Source organism: Stomoxys calcitrans, chromosome 1 (assembly GCF_963082655.1).
Source record: "Stomoxys calcitrans chromosome 1, idStoCalc2.1, whole genome shotgun sequence".
Lineage (NCBI taxonomy): Eukaryota > Metazoa > Arthropoda > Insecta > Diptera > Muscidae > Stomoxys > Stomoxys calcitrans.
Genome location: NC_081552.1, coordinates 268,713,899 through 268,737,935, shown reverse-complemented (window position 1 = coordinate 268,737,935; position 24,037 = coordinate 268,713,899). Strand labels below are relative to the sequence as shown.

The window sequence follows — 24,037 nt, the reverse complement described above, 5'->3', positions numbered from 1 at the left end:
GGTGGGGCGATTTAAGCGAAATTTAGTTTGTTTATAATAACTTAAATACGAAAATGTTTATCCTTATATAGGGTGGTATATCTAGGGGTCGGCCCACTTCCAAAGCCAGCTAAATGGAATATAAACCAATATTACAATATGGGACTCAAATGAAAAGTATTTGAGACCAGAGCACGAATCTGATATATGGGGATCCGCCTCACCCCCCAAAAAGACCCTCATACGATTAAAGGTAGAGAAGTTATGCTCTCCCCGACCTTTGCCTTTCCTTTCTTGCTTTTATTCTACTTCAATGCTTTTTGAAGCGCTGTTGAAAATGGTTCAAAGCGGTTTGCAGAAGGTGACCCTGTACAAATCATCAACAATGTGCTCGTTTAGAGAATGTATTTGGGCTTCCCTTTATATCATCGGTGGTGGATATCTCAAGATTCGCGTTGCCGAACTTAAGGCGTTTTCATTTGTTTTATATGTGAAAGTGCATTGTGGTCCTGGCAATGTTTTCATTTTAAATTTCTCCTGATGGCATTGTTGCTTTTGTTTTCCATTAATGCATATTGCCGATAGAGAATTCTCCCTGCGGAAGCCCTTCATGCTATGTTTCATTATCGGCAAGGAGCCGTTGGTTGCATTCCACTCATTGTGTTTCAGTATGTTTTGCTGCTCTCCATTTCAATTTTTTTTCTTGTTTTCTTGGCAATTTTTTAAATAAAATGACAACAAGCATAAACTCATAGATTGTAATATATGCGCAAAAATAAAAGTGTGTGTGTGTGTGCGTGTGTGTTTTTCTCTCATATGTGTGTTTGTCAGTCGCCGGTATTGCAGCAGATGCTGCTGGTGGGCGGATGTTTCCTCCCTGTTATGGTTATGGCTTGGTGTTGTTTTCCGATAAATATTTTAACAGGCTTGGCTTGCCACTACATCAGGACATTTGTGTCGGTGTGCATGGTGTGTGCGTGTGTGTGTGTGGCACCAAAGCAAGGCGTTATTTCTCCTCTTGCTCAGCCGAAAGTAAAACAAGGAGTAGGAGTGCATACCAGCCAAATGTATGTGGGTATATTTTCTTTTTAATAAAACATAACAAAGATATTGAATAATAAATGACAGAAGAAACAAACAAACAAACAAAGCCAAGAGAGTGAAAAAATGAAACTTGAAAAGAAAATAAGCCAACATTTAGCACACAAAACAATGTAACCCCAACAGTGTATCTGCATTGCGATGGATGCCTTGTTGACGGCCAAAGACGACCAAACAAATCTGACATAATGTGCTGTAAGTCCTGCTCCAAAAAGGATTGCTGGCTTTTAATGCCTTGGCAGACTTACCTTTTGTAAGATGCTGTCTTTGTTTCCACTCTTCCAAAATGTTTTGCAATTCAATTGAAAATTGTCTGAAAATAAAAGAGAATGGGGGTCTTGCTTTAGTAGGCGCACTGTAATTGTCCTGCTCATAAATATTTTAATAAAAGTTATTCAATCATTAGGCATAAATGCCACCAAAAACTCCCCATTGTCTACTCTGCCTTTTGCATGGTAGGTGAGAGAGAGAGAGAGAGAGAGAGAGAGAGAGAGAGAGAGACAGCAAATTGCAAAAATAAAAATTTTCAACAAATAATAGTCGTCTTTAGATGAAAACAACCCCTGTGGACATTAAATGGCCAACGAGCAACAGCGTAGAATCTCTAATGGCCATCATAACAATGCCTTTAAATTTTTATCATACCATTATTATTGTTGTTGTTGTTGTGTTGTTGATGCTCATGTGACTTTACTCTCCTCCTGCCAGGCTATTGTGATTTAAGTTTTCATCAAAAAGCTCAGAAAATTTAGTTTCCAAATGCCATAAAATTGAGTTATTTGTTGGATGGCAGCTTGCGAAGGTTACGCCTTTGGCATTAACTACAGATAAAAAGTAATTGGGCGTATAAAGCGATTCGTCTCAGCGATTAAATGTAAATGTGGGTATATGTCTATTGTCTATAGGGAAATAAATGACGAATGGCTAACACTGTTCGACATTAGTTGGGTAATTTTGTCAATCATAGCTTTGAGAAAATGTTCTCTTTTTTCTAAGGTGTGTTCTGTTTTGTTTTGGCAATACATCGCCTTGCAAAAATTGAATTAAAATTAAGGATCTCCGAAACTGACAACTCGCCCTATAGAGGCTCAAGAAGTCAAGAACCAAGATCGGTTTATAGGCCGGCTATGTCAAAACATGGAACGATATGGCCCATTTACAATCCCAACCGACCTACACTAATGAGAAGTATTTGTGAAAAATTTCAAGCGACTAACTTTACTCCTTCGAAAGTTAGCGTGCTTTCGACAGAGAGACGGACAGATGGACGGACGGAAATGGCTAGATCGACATAAAATGTCACGACGATCAAGAATATGGGGTCTCAGACGAATATTTCGAGTAGTTACAAACAGAGGGCATAAAAATTAAGGCCGATCAGGATAGATTAGGACACCAATAAAAGGTCTTTGACAGGAGAGACACTTTTAAGCCTCAAATTGGCATAGACACAGGAGGACCTGCGGATCTTTAAAAATGTGGTATCCCAAGTGGTAGCTCTGAAAATAATTTTGAATTCAGATAAGCAATATAAAAAAATGTAATTAGTGTGCATCTGAACGAGACCCCTAGACCAGAATATCTTGATAGCCACCTTCAAAATGCTTGACTTTATAGGGCTCAAACTAAATCGTGGTCCAGCTGATATTATTTCAGGGTCCGCCCTCTAAAATCCCTTCAAACCGGCCATTTCATGGTAGAAAACGAATTTGATATCCAATTTTGAGGCCAAGTCGTCTCAGCCCATAAACTTTCCCTAAACCTATGGCAATATTGGCTCAAATAAAAGAATTCGAGAGTAGAGCACGATGCTCATATTTTTTCTGGGCTAAGTGCGTGGATGGTCGCCCATATCAAAACAAATTACTTTGTGCAAAATTTCATTCAAATCGGATAAGAATTGCGCCCTCTAGAGGCTGAAGAAGTCAAGACCCAAGATCGGTTTTTATGGCAGCTATATCAGGTTATCATCCGATTTGAAACATATGTGGCACAGTTATTGGAAGTCATAGCGAAACATGTCATGCAAAATTTCATTCCAATCGGATGAGAATTGCGCCCTCTAGAGGCTCAAGAAGTCAACACCCAAGATCAGTTTTTATGGCAGCTATATCAGGTTATGGACCGATTTCAACCATACTCAGCACAGTTGTTAGAAGTCATAACTAAACACTTCATGCAAAATTTCATTCAAATCGGATAAAAATTGTACCCTCTATTGGCTCAAGAAGTCAAAACCCGAGATCGGTTTATATGGCAGCTATTTTAGGTTATCATCCGATTTGAACCATACTTGACGCAGTTGTTGGAAGTCATAGCGAAACACGTCGTGCAAAATTTCATTCCAATCGGATAAGAATTGCGCCATCTATGGGCTCAAGAAGTCAAGACCCAAGATTGGTTTATATGGCAGCTATAAGAAAACATGGACCGATATGGCCAATTTACAATCCCAACCGACCTACATTAATAAGAAGTAAAAGCGGCTAGCTTTACTCCTTCGAAAGTTAGCGTGCTTTCGACAGACGGACGGACATACGGACGGACATGGCTAGATCGACTTAAAATGTCATGACGATCAAGAATGTATAGACATAATGGGGGGTCTCAGACGAATATTTCGAGTAGTTACAAACAGAATGACGAACTTAGTATACCCCCATCCTATGGTGGAGGATATAAAACGTTTCACTGAGTATGCATTCGTGTGTAATCTTTCATATAGAAAATTTATAGCAAAAAAAAAAATCCTAATAAAGTTCTACATCAACTCATCTGTAACGAACAAATTGACGTTTGTCTGTCGTATGCCTATTTTCTGTGTTATGGGTGACATAAATTAATGTGGTTGAGAAAAGGTGTGAACTATCAACACTACCGCAATGGCAATGCAAATAATGGCAATTACTGTGAATTAGAAGAGCACATATTGACACTTGCAAATAAAACTGAAACGTTTTGCTTGCACTTCCTGCGTAATAGTAGTTGCACTAAGTCGATGACCAAGATCAGTTGACAACGGTCTTGGAAGGGCTTAGGTGCATAGCCTACAGCGGGACAACATACGAGTACAGCATTGAAGTGTCATAACTCTCGTTTTCGCATTGCTCAACGCTAATGGTCTATGCAAATTTGGCAAAGAAATTGGAAATCTTAATAGACTACTTACAAGCGATTGTTTGCCTCTCTGTTTGCATTCGAAAGAGACTTAAGGTGTGCGTGTGTGTGTGTGCGAAACGTAATAATGTATGCACCCATCATTTGGCATTTCGTCACAGTCAATTGGTCCCAAGTAGGAGATTTCTTCCTTATTTACCTGTGATTGATCGAAATCAACTTGAATGAATCGCTGATATCAATCAGGCAAATGGCTATATTAGCACATAGCAGTGGTGAGATGTCATTGGAACGAGCACATGGAAATCCCTCCAATGTCATCGGCACGCAGAGACGATGACATTCGCATTTGAATAGAAAATGTCGATGTTATGTTGCAAATACGTGTTTACATTGCCGTTAATGCATAGATTAGGCACATCTTGATTACACTTGGCACACATCCTACCTTAATCGCTACCAAGGGAATCGCTACCGTGTATTATTGTTGATTAATTTAAATGTCATACGAGTGTGATGCAATCAATCCGACATTAGAGTCCTGATTGACTGCCATATAATTGATAAAGATTACATGAACGTTTGCCAGTTGTAGGCATATTCAATAACGTGAAAGGTTCTCCTGAAATTTTATGCATGCGGATTTTTTTTTTAATGAAATATTCTTGGAAAACCCAACCGATATCAAAACAGGAACTGAATATGAAATTTGAAAATGTTTAGATTCATTGGCAGCAGTTACAGTTTGAACACAAATTAGGTAGATATCGTGAAATATGATGTATTAGGGATAAATAAGTTGATAACGAAAAAAATATACTTTATTAAAAAGTAAATAAAATTAATTAAATTTTTCTTCAAACTGAAGTTATCTTGAATTGCGATGCTTTACATTTTATGTATGCATGTTTAATGAACAGAAGATGTACATTGATTTACTGTAGAGTAGCTGGCACGAAGTCTTACTATTGCCCAAAAAGTAATTGCGGATTTTTTAAAAGAAAGTAAATGCATTTTTATTAAAACTTAGAATGAACTTTAATCAAATTTACTTTTTTTACACTTTTTTTCTAAAGCAAGCTAAAAGTAACAGCTGACAACTGACAGAAGAAAGAATGCAATTACAGAGTCACAAGCTGTGAAAAAATTTGTCAACGCCGACTATATGAAAAATCCGCAATTACTTTTTGGGCAACCCAATAATACAAGTAAGAGCATGCTAAGTTCGGCCGGGCCGAGTCTTATATACCCTCCTCCATTGATCGCATTTGTTGAGTTCTGTGCGCGGTATATCATTTTAGGCAAACAAAGAATATTGAATAAGAAATGTTATGCTATTGGAGCTATATCAAGTTCTAGTCCGATGCGGACCATAAATGAATGCTGAACATTGTAGAAGTCATTGTGTAATATTTCAGTTCATTCGGATAAGAATTGCGCCTTGTAGCGGCTCAAGAAGCAAAATCAGGAGATCGGTTTATATGGGAGCTGTATCAAGCTATTGATCGATTCAGACCATATTTGAGACGTATGTTGAAGATCATGAGAGAAGCCAAATCGGATGAAAATTGTGCCCTCTGGAGGTTCAAGAAGTCAAGATTCCAGATCGGTTTATATGGCAGCTATATCAGGTTATGGACCAATTTACTCCATATTTAGCACAGTTATTGAAAGTCATAATAAAACACCTCATGCAAAATTTCAGCCAAATCGGATGAGAATTGGGCGCTCTATTGGCTCAAGAAGTCAAGACCCAATATCGGTTTATATGACAGCTATACCATATTATGAACCGATTTGAACCATACTAAACACAGTTGTTGAAAGTGACATCAAAACACTACGTGCAAAACTTCAGTCAAATCGGATAAGAATTGCGCCCTCTAGAGGCTCAAGAAGTCAAGACCCATGATCGGTTTATATGGCAGCTATATGAAAGCATAGACCGATTTAAAGCATACTTAGCGTAGTTGTTGGAGGTGCTACCAAAACGCTACGAGCAAAACTTCAGTCAAATCGTACGAGAATTGCGCCCTCTAGAGGCTCAAGAAGTCAAGATCCAAGATATTTTATATGGCAGCTATATCAAATCATAGACCGATTTGAACCATATTTAGTGCAGTTGTTGGAAGTGCTACCAAAACACTACGTGCAAAATTTCAGTCAAATCGTATAATTATTGCGCCCTCTAGAGGCTTAAGAAGTCAAGACCCAAGATCGGTTTTTATGGCAGCTATATCAAAACATGGACCGATTTGGCCCATTTACAATCCCAACCGACCTACGCTAATAAGAATTATTTGTGTAATATTTTAAGCGGCTAGCTTTAATCCTTCGAAAGTTATAGTGCTTTCGACAGACAGACGGACGGACGGACATGGTTAGATCGACTTAAAATCGCCATGTCGATACTTTATGGGGTCTCAGACGCATATTTCAAGGTGTTACAAACAGAATGACGAAATAAGTATACCCCCATCCCATGGTGGAGGGTATAAAGATTAAAACACATACCAAAGTACATTGGCCTAAATCTATGTTTTTCTAGGCTGTTTAACGTCGATAAATTCCTAATACCCTATTTTCGTTTTAATTTAGAAAAGCATCGCAATGCAGTGTTCGTTCTCGTGTTTCAATTGCTGCCACAATGCAAAGCGTTTATTACTTGTGGAACATTTCGACAAATTGAAGCATGAGTTATTGCCACAGCTTTGTGATTATCCAAAAGTGCAAAAGTTCGTAGACATCATCTTTTTTTTTTTTTTTTGGTCTAAATAGACACATGTAAGCAAGCCACTTCAAATGGCTGAGAATAGGAATTTTTCCTCCTTTGTTTTTTTTTTTTGAGATTTTCCCTCTTGCAAATATTTCGTTAAAAAAACAGCACTTTGGATATGAATTTGTGTCGGTCTCTGCTTTCTTGTCTTTCCTTTTGGTGCTGTTGTTGTTTTTTTTTAGGTTGCCATAGGAGAAAAAAGCCGTTTAACATCAAAGAGCAGCAACAAACACTTTGAGGTCATAATATTTGAACATGATGATATATCACCAATGGAGAACAGAAGCGGCGGCGCATCTACATTCCAACAATTACATTTCTTTTGTAAAAGTAGCAAATTTTCCATTTTTTGTTTTGTGCAAAAAAAGAAAAAAGGCTTGAGCAGTAGTCGGCCGACAAACAACGGCACTCTGATCGACAACAACAATTGGGCCGCATGTTTAAATGTCAGTCGGTAGTGAAGTGAAGTTTCAAACAAAAAAAAAAAGATGCAAAGAAACAGAAACCAAAGCCTTTTCCTTGGTTGAACACTTCGGCCTCCCTATGGCTGGTATCTATTTCAAAGCTGACAAAACTTCACATGAAAGAAGGAGATGTTACTCCTCATCTCCTTCATTACATTGATGCTACAGTGGATTCTGGAAAATAGATGTCGATCTACAGTAATGCTGGAAATGTAGTAATACAAAAATAAAAAGTTAAAGAAAAAGTCAAAAATCTGCGGTTTATTCATTTGGGGTCTATATCACGTGTAAAGGGTGGGTACTATGTTCGCTTTTCGTTGGCGAAATCCTTTCTTTTTTTCAGGGAAATTATGCATAAAAATTAGTGTTCTACAAAAGAATACTAGTTTTTGCTGTAAGAAATGGATAAAGAAATGGAAATATCTTAGATTACAAATTTAAAGTAGAGTCGTTCTTATATAGGCAGCGAAATATTGCTGCGAAAAGTGAACATAGTACCGGCCTTTAGGTGAGATATTCATATCAATGGTGCTATGTTATGTTTAGCTTAAGGCTTACGCTATTTGATAGCAATAGATAGACTCGCTTACTAGCAACAATTAAGCTAATTTCTTGCATTAAGTTGTTGTTGTGGCTACATTTGCTTGTGAAATTGGCGATCCTCGTCAAGTTCTTATAGGCGAGCAAGCTCGTTCCGGTCTATATGACCGATAGCCGCGGCAACATGATGGACATTGGTCATTGTTGTTGTTGTGGTTACATTTGCATGTGGAGTTGGCGATCGTCGTCAAGCTCTTATAGGCGAGCAAGCTCGTTCCGGACTATACCACCGATCGCTGCGGAAATATGATGCGCATTGGTTATTTAAAGGCACCAGTAACTCGCCTTATCGCATGGAGGCGCTCGGTGCCACCCGGTCTCTCACTGAGACTCTCCACTCGATGCTGCTGATAGTCCGCGACTGCAGTTGAAACTACTCCGTATGGAGCATTCTACTATCCGTAACCTGTAGACGCGCTCCCAGGTAGCTCCCAGCTAAGCTTGTCGTGATAACGAAGAACACCACACAGATTAAAGTTCAAAGTTCCAGCCTGTGTGATGCTCATAGTTATCCCGTGCCCTACTTGCATTAAGCTGTACAAAAAGCTTAAGAATGGTCAACAAATGGTCTTTTCTTATACCTTCCTCTTTATACCCTCCACCATAGCATGGAGGTATACTAATTTCATCATTCTGTTTGTAACACCTCGAAATATGCGTCTGAGACGCCTTAAAGGATATATATTCTTGATCTTCGTGTCATTTTAAGTCAATCTAGCCATGTCCGTCCATCCGTCTGTCTGTCGAAAGCACGCTAATTTTCGAAGGAGTTAAGCTAGCCGCTTGAAATTTTGCACAAATACTTTTCATTAGCGTAGGTCGATTGGGATTGTAAATGGACCATATCGGTCCATGTTTTGATATAGCTGCCATATAAACCGATCTTGGGTCTTGACTTCTTAAGCCTCTAGAGGGCGCAATTCTCATCCGATATGACTGAAATTTTGCACCTGGCGTTCTGGTATCAGTTCTAACAACTGTGCTGAGTATGATACAAATCGGTTCATAATCTGGTATAGCTGTCATATAAACCGATCTTGGATCTTGACTTCTTGAGCCCATAGAGCGCGCAAATCTCATCTGATTTGCCTGAAATTTTGCATGAGGTGTTTTGTTATGACTTCCAATAACTGCGCTAAGTACGTCGCAAATCGGTACATAACCTGTTGTAGCTGCCATATAAACCGATCTTGGGTCTTGAATTCTGGAGCCTCTAGAGCGCGCAATTCTCATCCGATTCGACTGGAAAATCGCACGTAGTGGTTTGGTATCACTTCCAACATCTCCGCTAAGTATGGTTCAAATCGGTCCAAGTTTTGATATAGCTGATATATAAACCGATCTTGGGTCTTGACTTTTTGAGCCTCTAGAGGGCGCAATTATTATCCAATTTGACTGAAATTTTGCACTTAGTGTCTTGGTATAACTTCCAACAACTGCGCTGAGTATGATAAAAATCGGTTCATAATCTGGTATAGCTGTCAAATACACCGATCTTGGATCTTGATTTCTTGAGCCTCTAGAGGGCGCAATTCTATCCGATGTGGCTGAAATTTTGCGCGTAGTGTTTTGGTATTACTTCCACTAACTGTGTTAAGTATGATACAAATCGGTTCAAAATCTGGTATAGCTGTCATACAAACCGATCTTGGGTCTAGACTTCTTGAGCCTCAAGAGGGTGCAATTCTCATCCGATTTGACTGAAATTTTGCACGAGGTGTTTTGTTATGACTACCAATAACTGTGCTAAGTATGGGGCAAATCGGTACATAACCTGATATAGGTGCCATCTAATCCGATCTGGGATCTGACTTCTTCAGCCTCTAGAGGTCGCAATTCTCATCCAATTTGGAAGAAATTTTGTATATTGGCTTCTCTCATGACCTTCAACATACGTGTCTAATATGGTCTGAATCGATCAATAGCTTGATGCAGCTCCCATATAAACCTATCTCCCGATTTAGCCTCTTGAGCCCCTATAAGGCGCAATTCTTATCCGAATGAACTGAAATATTACACAATGACTTCTACAATGTTCGGCATTCATTTATAGTCCGAATCGGACTATAACTTGATATAGCTCCAATAGCACAACAATTCCCATTCAATATTCTTTGTTTGCCCAAAAAGAGATACTGCGCATAGAACTCGACATATGCGATCCATGGTGGAGGGTATATACGCTCTTACTTGTTATTTCTTCCAAATCTCCTACAAATTTCATTCTCCATCTACTTGGTTCCACTTTTTCTTCTCGTTATTTTGGTCATGTTTTACAGTTAGACCGCAGAATTGAGAATGAATGGCAAATAAAGATAAACATATTCATAGACGGCCTCCCTTTCCGCATCTCGGTTTTTATTCCAATGTAAGATTTGTGTTTGGGTTATAAATTTGCGTTTAGGCGGCGGCAGAACATTTAAAAGCTGTACAAATGACTATTTCTGACACCCTGACAAATGACAGACCCACTTGAGCCGCATCATCTACAGAGATGCTGTTGCGGCTGCCAGCTGTTTGTTTGCCGCTGCTACTTACGAATGCATCATGAGTTTCCTTTGTTGTGATGAATCCTACAATTGCGGAACTAAAGTCACATTTAACCGGGAGGAAATAAAGACGTGACAGTGAACATCAAAATGGGAAGGGAAATTCGTAGTGTTACCAGCGTTGTTGTCTCAAGCAAGCACACACTTTTGTTAACAAATTTTATCGAAATTAACCAAACAATGAGGCTTCTGGCGGCTTGGAATGCTACAAACGTACTTTATCAAATGTGGATATAGCTGCCATACAAAGTGAGCTTTCGATTTGACTAGACTTGAGCCTCTAGAAGTTGAAAATTTTCTTTGATTTGGCTGAAATTTTGCACAGAGTTTTTTGTATAACCTGATATAGCTCCTTTATAAAGCGATCTCCCGATTTTGATTCTTGAATCCCGGATATGGATAGCATTTTGCATGTGCTGTTTTATTATGACTTTCAACATCCATGGCGAGTATTGTCCAAATCGGTCTTCAACCTAATATAGGTGCTATATAAACTGATCTCCCGATTAGTCGCCTGATATGGCAATAATTTGGTACCTAAAGTACATGCATACCCTTCAACTGATCTTATATGTTGCCATTTTTAGCAGAATCCATGGTGGTGAATTTCCAACATTCGATAATTAACTCCGCAAGAGCTGTGATTGTCTGCGTTTTCATATGAGAGCAGTTGCTCATCTGGCACAACGCTATCTTCTTTCATAGCAACACCATGAAATTTTGAGTCTCTTTCATGCATCTGGCAACCCAGTTTAGCACACCCCTTTGAGTATGACCGTAGCAACAAAAATGGTATGTTTTTTGACATCAGATGTAAACAGATCTTTCCCCTCCCCATCAGCATGTTGTGCAGCAAAAACGTCGCCATTCTTATCTTTGTGTTGTTCTCTTGCCAAAGTGGCTGCATAAAGTCAGAATGTTTTTCTTTTAAATAATTTACTACAACTGATGTTGAGAATGATATCTCTGGTTGGCAAGGCCAAAACCAATCTTATCAATAAAAACATAGGACATTTCCAAGATGCCTTTGCATTTATATTCTACCCATTAATGTTTGGAATTGTGATGAGCTTAAAGTGAATTAAGTGCTTCAATCTCGTGCAAGTGAAATAAATCTAATACTAGTACCGATTTTGACTTTTCGCCCGCGCAACTGTCAAAACGTGTTATAAACCAGAAAAAGCGTGCTAAGTTCGGTCGGACCGAATCTTGGAAATCCACCACCATGGATTCTGTAAAAAATGTATACAAAATTTGAATGAAAAGTATTTTGTTGTGATATCCAACAACTGTTTCAAATATGGTTCAAATCGGTCCATGACCTGATCTAGTTGCCATATAAACCGATCTGGGGTCTTGACTTCTTGAGTCCCTAGAGGGCACAATTCTTATCCGATTGGAATGAAATTTTGCACGACGTGTTTCGCTATGACTTCCAACAACTGTGCTAAGTTAGGTTTAAATCGGTCAATAACCTGATATAGCTGCCATATAAACCGATCTTGGATCTTGAATTCTTGAGCCAATAGAGGGCGCAATTCACATCCGATTTGGCTGAAATTTTGCATCAAGTTGTTTGTTATGACTTTCAATAACTGTGATAATTGTGGTTGAAATTGGTCCATAACTTGATATAGCTTCCATATATACCGATCTTGGATCTTGAATTATTTAGCCATAGAGGGCGCAATTCTTATCCGATTTGGCTGAAATTTTGCATGAAGTTGTTTTTTATGACTTCCAGCAACTGCGTCAAATATGATTTAAATCGGCCTATAGCCTGATATAGCTGCCTTATAAACCGATCTTGGATCTTGACTTCTTGAACCACTAGAGGGCGCAGTTCTATAAACCGATCTTGGGTCTTGACTTCTTTAACCACTAGAGGGCGCAGTTCTATAAACTGATTTTGGGTATTGACTTCTTGAACCATTAGAGGGCGCAATTCTCATCCAATTTGGTTGAAATTTAGTATGAGGGTGTTTGTTATGACTTCCACCAACTGTGCAAAATATGGATCAAATCGGTCTATAATCAGACCGATTTGCCATATAAATCAATCTTGGATCTTGATTTCTAAAGCCTCTAGAGGGTGCAATTCTTATCCGATTTGGCTGAAATTCGATCGATCTATAGCCTGATACAGCATTCATATAGGCCGATCTGCCGATTTTGCTGATGGACTGAAATATTACCTAACGACTGTTACTATGCTCTTAAACATTCAATTTTTCCATTATTCTTTGTTTGCCTAAAAGGAGATACAGCGCAATTTTACCAAAGTCAAAGTCCGTAAATGTTATAATGAGATATTAATAGATATCAGGCAAAAATATTTTAAATATGGCACAGATCGGTTCATATTTGAATATAGCTGTCATATAGACCGATCTCTCGGGTTTAGGTTTGGGGGCGCATTTCTTGTCCAATGTTACTGAAATTTGAGACAGTGAGTTGTGTTGGGCTCTTTGACGTCCTTCTTCAAGTGGGCCCAGATCGGTCCAGAATTGGATATAGCTGCCATATAGACTGAAATCTCAATTTGAAGTCTTGACCCCATAAAAGGCGCATTCACAATCCGGTTACACTGAAATTTGACACAGTGACTTATTTTAGGCTTTTCGACACCCGTGTCGTATATGTTTCAGATCGGTTTATTTTTAGATATAGCTACTAAAAAGTCCAATATTTTGTTATACACAATTGAACAATGACTTGTACCGATTAGTATTTGGTCCAAATCGGAACATATTTCGATATAACTGCTATGAGACATAAGGTATGCAATTTTCACTGGATTTTGATGAAAGGTGGTTTACATATATAACCAAGGTGGTGGATATCAAAAGTTCGGCCCGGCCGAACTTAACGTCTTTTTACTTGTTTCTCATGTTTTTTCACGGATAACATTGAAATGTTCCTCGAGGCAAAAGTTCATAATTCTTTGAAATTTCCCTTTTCCATGCAAAATTTTTCATATGTGTATAATTTAATCTTTACATCTGACATTTGAAATGTCATAAGTACTTCCGGAGGTTCTACTGATAACCATGACCCTGTGATCCATATTGGAAGAATGTATCATGCAAAACTTGGTGCAAACTGGCCTCGTCCTATTTTCGCAAACAACTTCCAATCGGCAGCTTGGCCGCCTCTTTTTTGGTTGTTTGGTTCATTTTGCTACAGCCATTTGCATTCCATCAATGTGTGCGTGCGCTTACGTGTGTATGAACAAAAATTTAGGTAAACACAAGTCCATATGTAAATACATAGATGGGGCGTAGGTCCAAACTTGCCGCCATAGAGGAGAGCTCTTATCTGTGCGTTCGTTTTTGTATACATTTGCAAATATTGTATTCTAAATGTGCTGGCAAATATAAACACACTTTTTTTCTTCTTCAAACGGACACAAATTGCATAAACATTTTTTTGTTGTTGTTGTTCTTGTGGTTGTTGTTGCTCAAACGAAATGCACAGTACTTGTGTGTCATAAATACAGTGGAGCTTTCTCGGAATGACTTGGAAGGAACAAAAGAAATGTTGTAAACAACAAATGTCCGGATAAAATTGCTAGAACTGCTCCACCTGATAGAAGGCTCAAAAAGACAATTCCCATGGATTAAGTCCACACATGATTAGGGTAGAGGATAATTTCAGAATAACGTCTCAACAATTATACAATGCTGTCTAAATAGCCAATTGGAGGCCATGCTAACAATTTTAGACGGATAATAGCAATTAGTGTTTAGAGTTTCTTCAATTTAGTGTTTGGAATTTCTTAAGTGTATGCCGTTATCAGCAAATTTATTTTTCTTGGTGTATGCCCAGATTTCGATCGACTGATTTAAGTGTTCAGGCTCATAACATATATCTTCGTGCAAAATTTCTGCCAATTCAGATTAGAATTGCGACATCTAGATGTAGGGATAGATGTGAGCTAAATCTACCAGGTGAGGTACTAATTTGGACCATTCTTGATGTGAATGTTTTAGGCAATAATATAACTCAAATTAGGTTCCGAATAACCCTTTTAAGCTCTTAAGAGGCTCACAAGGGAGCATCGGAACAGATTATGGAGCCTTACACCAAACTTCGGGATCCTATGGTGAAGGCTAAGTAGAAGGTACCAGGTACTCAAGGAGCCGAAGTGGGAAAGGTGTGCTCTTCAAGGCTCAAGAAATCATTTCGGAAGATTGATGTAATTGGAAGCGATATGGATAGTTCTAATGAATCGTATCCTGCAAAAATTACGACAATCGCATCAAAATTAGGGGCAATGTCTAAATCGTCATGAAGCATAACCGGCCTACAATGTTGGAAAATCCATGTCAATGCTCTTCAACACTCCTTAAACAATTTTTACTTTCTAATAACGAGTGTATTACCTATTTATTTACTTTTCAACCATATTAGGTGTGATGGCTTCAAGGGCCGTGCGTTGGTATATTGTATTTGAATCGTATTAATAGCGAAAACGCACCTATGATACAATTATCACATTAACCACGCTCGACAACCCTGTCTATTGGCTGTACTTTTTCCCAATGCATGTATTTTTGTGTAATGACGGACATTCTTTCTGCGGCAAATTACACTTCTTCCGTACTACACCTGATTTTGTTCATCTGTTGGAAGTTGTATTGATGGCTTCGAATGCTAGACAACGGCAATGGCTCTAGCTGTTGCTCCGTGTGCCCAGGTTCGAATCCTGGCCGGCCTACGCCGAATTTTTCATTTTTCAAGTTTTTTGTCTGTTAGGGCGAGATCAATAAATTTTACAATTTTTGTTTGTGTCTCTTTCGTGACGAGCCCAATGATCGGATATGTAATTGTATCTTAGATGCGTTTTCGCTATTAATACGATTCAACTACAACATACCAACGCACGGCCCTTGAAGCCATCACACCTAATATGGTTGAAAAGTCTTCTATCCAAAGACGAAACGCGTCTCATAGTGGTTGGTGTGTGTTGCTATCTTTGGCTTTCCTTTTCCATTTGCATCTCCCATCATTGAGCTCGTCTCGAAAGAGAAACAAACAAAAGTTTTAAAATTTAATGATCTCGCCCTATGGCATTGTAAGCCACATTTAATCGATGATGACTTTTTTTGTCGCAAGATGCAAATATTACGCATCCATACAGTAATTGTGGAACGTGAAATGTTTTTGCTAATAGCACTCTGATATGTAGAGGTGTAAAAGATTGACTTCCATAAAGTATTCTGATCATTTCAAACATTTTCCCTGCAGCGATTTTTATGTGGTCGTGTCATGTAAGGCGATCATTGAAAATTACTCCAAGATTTTTAACACCTTTGACAACAGTGATTATTTGGTTATTCAATACGATGCGATGATCAATTATGGACTGGTCGAGTTTTGATTTGCTTATTACAGACACACGGACATCGCTAAATCGTCTTAGAATTTTACGCTGATCAAGAATATATATACTTTGTAGGGTTGGAAATTGATATTTCGATGTGTTGCAAACGGAATGACTAAATGAATATACCCCCTATCCTATGGTGGTGGGTATAATAATATTTAAAAGAATATGAAATATAATAGGTTCATAAAAATTCTCTACGTATTGTACAATGTTGCACTGTGTAAGCAAATACTTGGAGGCATCATTCGTCACTACATTGAAACAAACATCGTTACAGTCGAAATTATTTATTTATTTATTTTTTTTGTTTAACATGTGCAGCAGGCAACGCAGCCAAGCCCAGCCAAGCCAAGCCACATAGTCATGATGCCAGTTGCATCAACAGCAGCAGCCATCTTCGCTTATTGATGGAACTGTGCTAAATAGCGAAATAGTAACAAATAAACACAAGCCGACCATAAAAATGATTTAATGGTAAGAGGAAACCAAAAAAACGAAACGCACAAACTCAAAAACGCAATCGCCATTGCCATTCTATGAAATGATGATATTTTGGTCCCGTTCGCTAATAGCGAAAAGCATGTTTCACATACGCAAGAGGGATGAACAAAGAAGGGAATCATATTACTTTAAATGAAAATTCGTAGGATACATAAAGGATAATTTTTTTTTTTTTTTGAAAAAGTTTCAGTTCCCAAACTGCTGCGTTGTGAAAGGCTGTCCATTTATAGCATTGACATCGAAACTATTGAAGTATGCAAAGTTTCCCCAAAATAAAAAAAAATACCAAACCAAACAAAATCAAAATGGAATACACAAATATTCCAAATCATCTAAATCTTCTAATTGGGAAATCAAAGTCGTTTTTATCAGCATCTGCTTTTCGAAATAAATTCAAATGAGTGGGCCACCACCATGCCATAATCAATCATCTCAACAGATAATTAATGCCAACATGGGTTTATGGCCAAGAAATGATTACACGCATCAGTTTTTAAGCAGCTTCTTGTATTGCAACATTTTATCCCACATGATATTCGGGCGATGACGTTTTTTTGCCAAACAAGCAAAAATTTATTGAAAAGAAATAACCCAAATTGAACAACAATAACATAAATATGTTTTATTTATGTTTATAATACGAAATCTTAACCATCAAGATGCACCATTTTTGGACTACATCTTTAAATACACATTAATGATCTCATTAAGTTAATATATTGATATGATGGTTTATAGTTTTTCGCCATATTTGTGAAATCTATCAAAGCAAAGACGCATTTATGTATTTTTTCACTACAATATCAATCATTTGAAAAAATTGATGTATATCTCAATTTCAGAAGAATTTTGAATGATGGCCTTATCATTTAAAATGGTATTTAAAGCCGTGTCTGAATTTGACAAGTCTGCCAAACTAATACAACATTGCGGAAAGGGTCCACTGTGCGCAGAGGTTAGCATGTCTAACTATGACACTGAATGCCTGGGTTCAAATACCGGCGTGAACATCAAAACAATTTTCAGTGGTGGTTATACATCTGTGAGATATCCTGCCATGTACAACTTCTCTAGCTAGTGGTGTCACTATGCGGAACACCGATCAGAATCGCCATAAAGAAAGAGGCCACATACAATAAACTAAAAATTTGAATAGGACTTCACCCAATGATTAGAGAGGAGTATCCCCTGTTCTTTAATGGAATGTTCATGGGAAATACAGTAGAATGTCCTCAGCTGGCACTTGATTATCAAATAGAGAAGAACCTCTTCGAGTCATTAAGTACCAAATGAAGGTTCCCACAAGGAGACATCCTATTCGTGTGATATTTTTTACATGCTGTAAGAAAAGATTATATGTGATGTTGGTGTAACTATTCTCACACACACAACACATGCAGCTCAGTATTTCGGTGATATGAACATCATTGGTCAGTTGGAAAGGAGTGAATACGGCAGCACTCGAAAAAAAATTGAGAAGAAACCCCTTACAGAAGGTCTGGCAGCAAATGGAGATGAAACCAAGTAAGTAGAGTCAATATTAACAAAATAAGGAGTTAAAGAGGATAAGCAGAAAACAAAAAAGTAAGAGCGTACTAAGTTCGACCGGGCCAAATCTTATCTACCCTCCACCATGGATCGCATTCGACAAGTTCTTTACGCAGTATCTCTTTTTAGACAAACAAAGAATAAAAAAAGTATTCTATTGGAGCTATATCAAGTTCTGGTCCGATTCGGAGAGACCATAGTAGAAGTCATTGTGTAAAATTTCAGCCAATTCGAACAAGAATTGCGCTCTTTAGAGGCTCAAGAAGTATAATAGGGAGATCAGTTTATATGGGAGCTGTATAACGCTATAAAGCGATTCAGAACATGTTTGACATGTATGTTGAAGGTCATGGGAGAAGCCATTGTACAAAATTTTAGACAAATCGAATAATATTTGCGCCCTCTAGAGGCTCAAGAAGTCAAGATCCTAGATCGGTTTATATGGCAGCTTTATCAGGTTATGGACTGATTTAGACAGACCCATGATCGGTTTATGTGGCAGCTATATTAAAACATGAACCGATATGGTCCATTTGCAATCCCAACCGAACTACACTAAAAGGAAATATTGTCGAAATTTCAAGCGCCTAGTTTGATTCCTTCGAAAGGGGCTTTCGGCAGACGGACATGGCTAAATCAACTTAAAATGTCAAGATGAAAAAGAATATATTCATTTTGTAGGGTCTCAAAACAATACTTCGATGTGTTACAAACGGAATCTCAAAATTAGTATTCCCCCAACCTATTATATAGGCTATATAATTTTTTTGATATCGGGAGGGGATCGGACCCTCCCCCTTACCACAAAAGTACTACCCAAAAATAAAAGTGGACCGATCAGGAAAATAAGGGATTCAAATGAAAGGTATTCAAGAGTAGAGTACGAATTTCATAATAAAAGTTGGGTCCAAGTACCTGGGAGGCCGCCCCAGCCCCAAAAAACCCCTCAAAATTGGTTTATTTGACAATTGTGACAATATGGGACTCAAATGAAAGGTATTAGGGTGTAGATTTCGAATATGGTCAGGAATAGGCTTTTTAATTTGTTGATAACGGAAGGGGGCGGACTCACCACCCGGTCCCCAAAAGCACCACCCAAAATCAAAAGTGGACCGATCGGGACAATATGGGTATCAAATGAAAAGTATGCGGGAGTAGATTTCGAATCTGGCATACAAAATCAGATCAAAAACGCCATTATGACTATACGATACTTCGCTGAACAGATTTTCTTAAAATGTTTATAGATTGTGTACCTTAGTCTGGAAGGAAATACAGGCTGTCATTTTTAGATATCGGACAATATGGGACTCACATTACAAATATGACATATTTGTGGTCGGCTAATATGCCCAAATTCCCCTAAATGGGCATATTAGCCGACCATGGCTATATGGTACTCAAATTAAAGGTATTAGGGAGTGGATTACGAATATGACATTCAAATTTGCGTTCAAGTCTAGGTGGAGCTTTTCCTTCCATAAATAAGTCAAATAGGTTGATTGACCCATTATGACAATATGGGACTCAAATGAAAGGTATTTGAGAGTAGAAAACGAATTTGATATCCAATTTTGGAGCCAAGTGTTTTGGGGTACACCCTAAGGCACCCCCTAAACTGAACTTCATTTCCGTAGGGAATAAAGAACGAATTTGATATATATTTGCAGTGCAAAGTGCCGGTGACCGCCCCAGCCCCAAAATACCCTCCAAACCGTTCATATTCACCGGCCATGGCAATATGGGGTCCAAATTAAAGGGATTTCGAAGTGCAGCACGAATTTGATATCGATATTTGAGGTGCCATCACTCCCGTAAAAAGCACTTCTCATTAGCCTTATTTTTGAAAACATCAGGGGAGACAAACTTCTCACACATCAATGAGTGTTTTCGATTCAAGTTTAAACTCAATGATAAGGGACCTTTTTGTATAGCCGAGTCCGAACAGCGTACCGCATTGCGACACCTTTTTGGGGTAAATTTTTTAAATGGCCATGTATGGCATTGTACCTCCCAAATGTCGCCAACATTAAGAGGGGATAACCAGCGATGTTCTCGCCGGTATTCGAACGCCTTCAGCGTCATAGGAATTCGATTGCGTTGGCTAGGTCATGTTGTCAGAACGAATGAAGAAGCTTCAGCGACGAAGTCGGGACGGCCGAGAGCCCTGTGGAAAGATCAAGTTGGCCTCAGAGATTATTGAAGGATCGCAGAAGATCGAGGCGCTTGAAACGCTATTCCGCGTTCGACTAATGGCACAAATGTTCTGTCATAGCCTATTAAGGTAAAGTAAAGTTTATAAATGAAAACCTCTTAGAAATAGCATTAGAAATATTTAAGTTGATGCGTAGAAAATACCTTCGATCAATGGCTTATTCTCTCTTAGTGGCACTTTTAGTGCTGGCCTCATCGGCACGGTTGATGGCACTTTAGCACACTGCTGTCAAAATCAATGCCACCAATGCCTCACTAAGCTTGAAGTATTTTTGTAAAGTGTTCTCCAAACAATCACTCTTACTTAGAAAACACAAAATCACATTTCTAACAACAAGGCTGCTTTAGTAGTCCCAAACTAGTCATTACCATTGTCATTGCCCTCATCATCATCTTTAGCATCATCACAATGATAATTGTTTATTGAAATTTGTGTAAAGTTTTTTTTTACCCTGCCTTGTCTCATTTGTGCCGGGGTTGGGGTTACTTGTCCCCTTTCGAACTTGAATTCCCAGAAACGCAATTTCCCAAATGTTTTTGTTTTTGTCGCCTGGTCTTTGTGTTAATGTTAATTTTCATGGTTTCCGAGTTTTCACAAGTAGTGTGAAACAATTCGATGAATGAATGGCTCTTTCAATCCGTTTAACTATTTCACACCTAATTGAAGACACTGGGTTTTGGGGACAATCCAGGCCAATGCAATGGCTTAGACACAAAACATTTAGTGTTCACACATTATTGTTAATTTGTTTTTATTTTAATGGAATACAAACACAAATGCAATCACACGCACACACACACAATGCAGCACATTTAAACTTTTCACCATTTTATTCTGTGAAAAATTGTTTTATTTGTCAATTTTTGTGCGGCTGGGTGAAAATAATGACAAACAAGAATTATTTGTTGGGATTTTAATGTTGCCGTATAACTGCCGTATGACAAAATTTGTGGCTTAAACATATGTTGCGGCTTGAGTTTTCTATTGAATGGTCTAAATGGGAACAATGAAAACAATTTATAATATTTCTGAAAAATATATATTCTATGGTATTCCTTATGTAGTATCGATTGGAAATTGTTTGCTTTTAGTGGCATGGTATTTCTATGTAGTTAGACTTTCCATTGAATTGTAGTAAAACAGTCAAATCCGCTTATTTACACACTTTTTAAATGAAAAATTCGGTTAATTGAAAAAATTCGGTTAATTGAAAAAATTCGGATAATTAAAAAATTCGATTAATTGAAAAATTCGATTAATTGAAAAATATGGTTAATTGAAAAAATTCGGTTAATTGAAAAATTCGGTTAATTGAAAAAATTCGGTTAATTGAAAAATTCGGTTAATTGAAAAAAAAAAAATCTCTTGAACAATTCATTTTAAGGCCTTTTTGAAACTGTTGCTTAAAAAATGGCTTAGTTGAAATACAAATTTATGCCTTAAAAGTCACAATTGGAAGGTTCCAAGTCCGTCTAATTGAAAACATTTATTAGAAAATGTTTGCATTTGGTCAACTTTACGATTTACCCCCTGAACTATTTAAGACCGAAGGCGACACGCTGATAAAGCGATATGCATCAGCTTATCTGCTCAATCTGGGTAGAACAACGCATACCCGATGATTGGAACCATACACAAGAAAGTAGGCAAGATGGTATGTGCCAACTACAGAGGAATAAGTCTCCTCCCCATCGCATACAAGATGCTCTCCAGCGTACTGTGTGAAAGATTAGAACCTAAAATCAATGAGATAATTGGGCCCTATCAATGGGGCTTTAGAGCTGGTAAATCCACCCAAGACCAGATATTTAGACTTGTTATGAATCGATTAAAACCTTACATAGCATAGTAATTGCAAGTGATAACAAAACACCACGTGCAAAATTTCAGTCAAATCGGATAAGAACTGCGCCCTCTAGAGGCTCAAAAAGTCGAGACCCAAGATCGGTTTATATGACAGCTATATCAAAACATGGACCGATATGCCCCATTTACAATCCCAACCGACCTACACTAATGAGAAGTATTGGTGCAAAATTTCAAGCGGCTAGCTTTACTCCTTCGAAAGTTAGCGTGCTGTCGACGGATAGACAGACGGACGGACGGACGGACGCAAAAAGTAATTGCGGATTTTTCAAATAATCGGCGTTGACAAATTTTTTCACAGCTTGTGACTCTGTAATTGCATTCTTTCTTCTGTCAGTTATCAGCTGTTACTTTTAGCTTGCTTTAGAAAAAAAGTGTAAAAAAGTATATTTGATTAAAGTTCATTCTAAGTTTTATTAAAAATGCATTTCCTTACTTTTAAAAAATCCGCAATTACTTTTTGGGCAACCCAATATATACTTTATGGGGCTCAGGCGAATATTTCGAGTAGTTGCAAACAGAATGACGAAATTCGTATACCCCCATCCTATGGTGGAGTGTATAAAAACGGCACAACTGATTTTCTCGAAATTTTCGCATATTGTGTAGGATGGTCTGGAAGGAAGGGGGACGGGCCTTCCCCCTTATGCCAAAAACACAACCCAAAATCAAAAGTAGACCGATCGGGACAATATAGGTATCAAATGAAACGTATTGAAGAGTAGAATACAAATATGGTATTAAAATTTGAGTCTAATTACCCATCGGGACGCCTGAACCCCAAAACTGCCCCAAATAGACATATTGGACGTTCATTTGAATATAGGGCTCCAAAGAAAGGTATTTGGGAGTAGATTTCGAATCTGGCATACAAAATCAGATCGAAGTATAGGGGGTCATGCCACCTCTTAAAAACGCCATTACACCCATTATAACTACATGATACTTGGCTGAACCGATTTTCTTAAAATTTTCATAGATTGTGTACGTTTGTATGGATGGAAACAAAGGCTATATAATTTTTGGACATCGGGTGGAGGCGGACCCTCCCGTTTGCCGCAAAAACCCCACCCATATCCGAAAGTGATCCGATGGCCACAATAAGGGTATCAAATGAAAGGTATTGGAGACCAGAACACGAATATGGTATTAAAATTTGGGTTTAGGGGTACCCGGCGGGTACCCCTCTCCCAAAACTCCTCTAAACAGATATATTCAAAGTTCACGTCAATATGGGATTCAAATGAAAAGTATTAGACAGTAGATTGCAAATATGACATAAAACATTAGGTCCAAGTAATGGGAGGTCGTCCACCCCCAAATACCCCCAAATGGGTATTTAAGCCGACCATGGCTATATGGGACTCAAATGAAAGGTATTAAGGAGTAGATTACGAATATGACATCTAAATTTGCGTTCAAGTCTAGGTGGCGCTTTTCCTCCTAAAGATACGTCAAATGGGTTATTTGACCCATTATGGCAATATGGGACTCAAAGGAAAGGTATTTGAGAGTAGAAAACGAATTTGATATTCAATTTTGAAGCCAAGTGTTTTGGGGTATGCCCTTAACTGAATTTCATTTCCGTTGGGTATAAAGTACGAATTTGATATCTATTTTAGTACAAAGTGCCGGTGGCCGCCCCAGTTTCAAAACACCCTCCAAACGGTTCATATTTACTGGCCATGGCAATATGGGGCTTAAATTAAAGGGATTTGGAAGAGTAGCACGAATTTGATATCCATATTTTAGTCGAAATGTCTTCGGTGCCATCCCCCCCCTAATGAGAATATTACCCTAAGGAAGAAAATTACCACCAGGAACCGAGAAGGGGCATTATTCTCTCATATAAATGAATGCTTTCCGATTCATAGTTAAACTCAATGATAAGGGACCTTATTTTATAGCCAAGTCCGAACGGCGTTCCGC

The 24,037-nt window shown here is 38.2% G+C and overlaps 1 protein-coding gene across 6 annotated transcripts in view; it reads right to left on the bottom strand.

Moving 5' to 3' along the window:
* The window catches only part of LOC106089974 (trichohyalin), a 275,208-nt gene that overhangs the window by 59,709 nt on the left and 191,462 nt on the right, over nucleotides 1-24,037 (bottom strand). For 5 of the 6 annotated variants that reach the window (XM_059360993.1, XM_013255993.2, XM_013256000.2 and 2 more), the window contains one exon: nucleotides 1,329-1,393. The exons of the other annotated variant lie outside the window; for it this stretch is intronic. The gene's annotated coding sequence lies outside the window, so the exon portion shown is untranslated. The remainder of the gene's footprint in view (nucleotides 1-1,328; nucleotides 1,394-24,037) is intronic. 6 annotated transcript variants of the gene reach the window in all.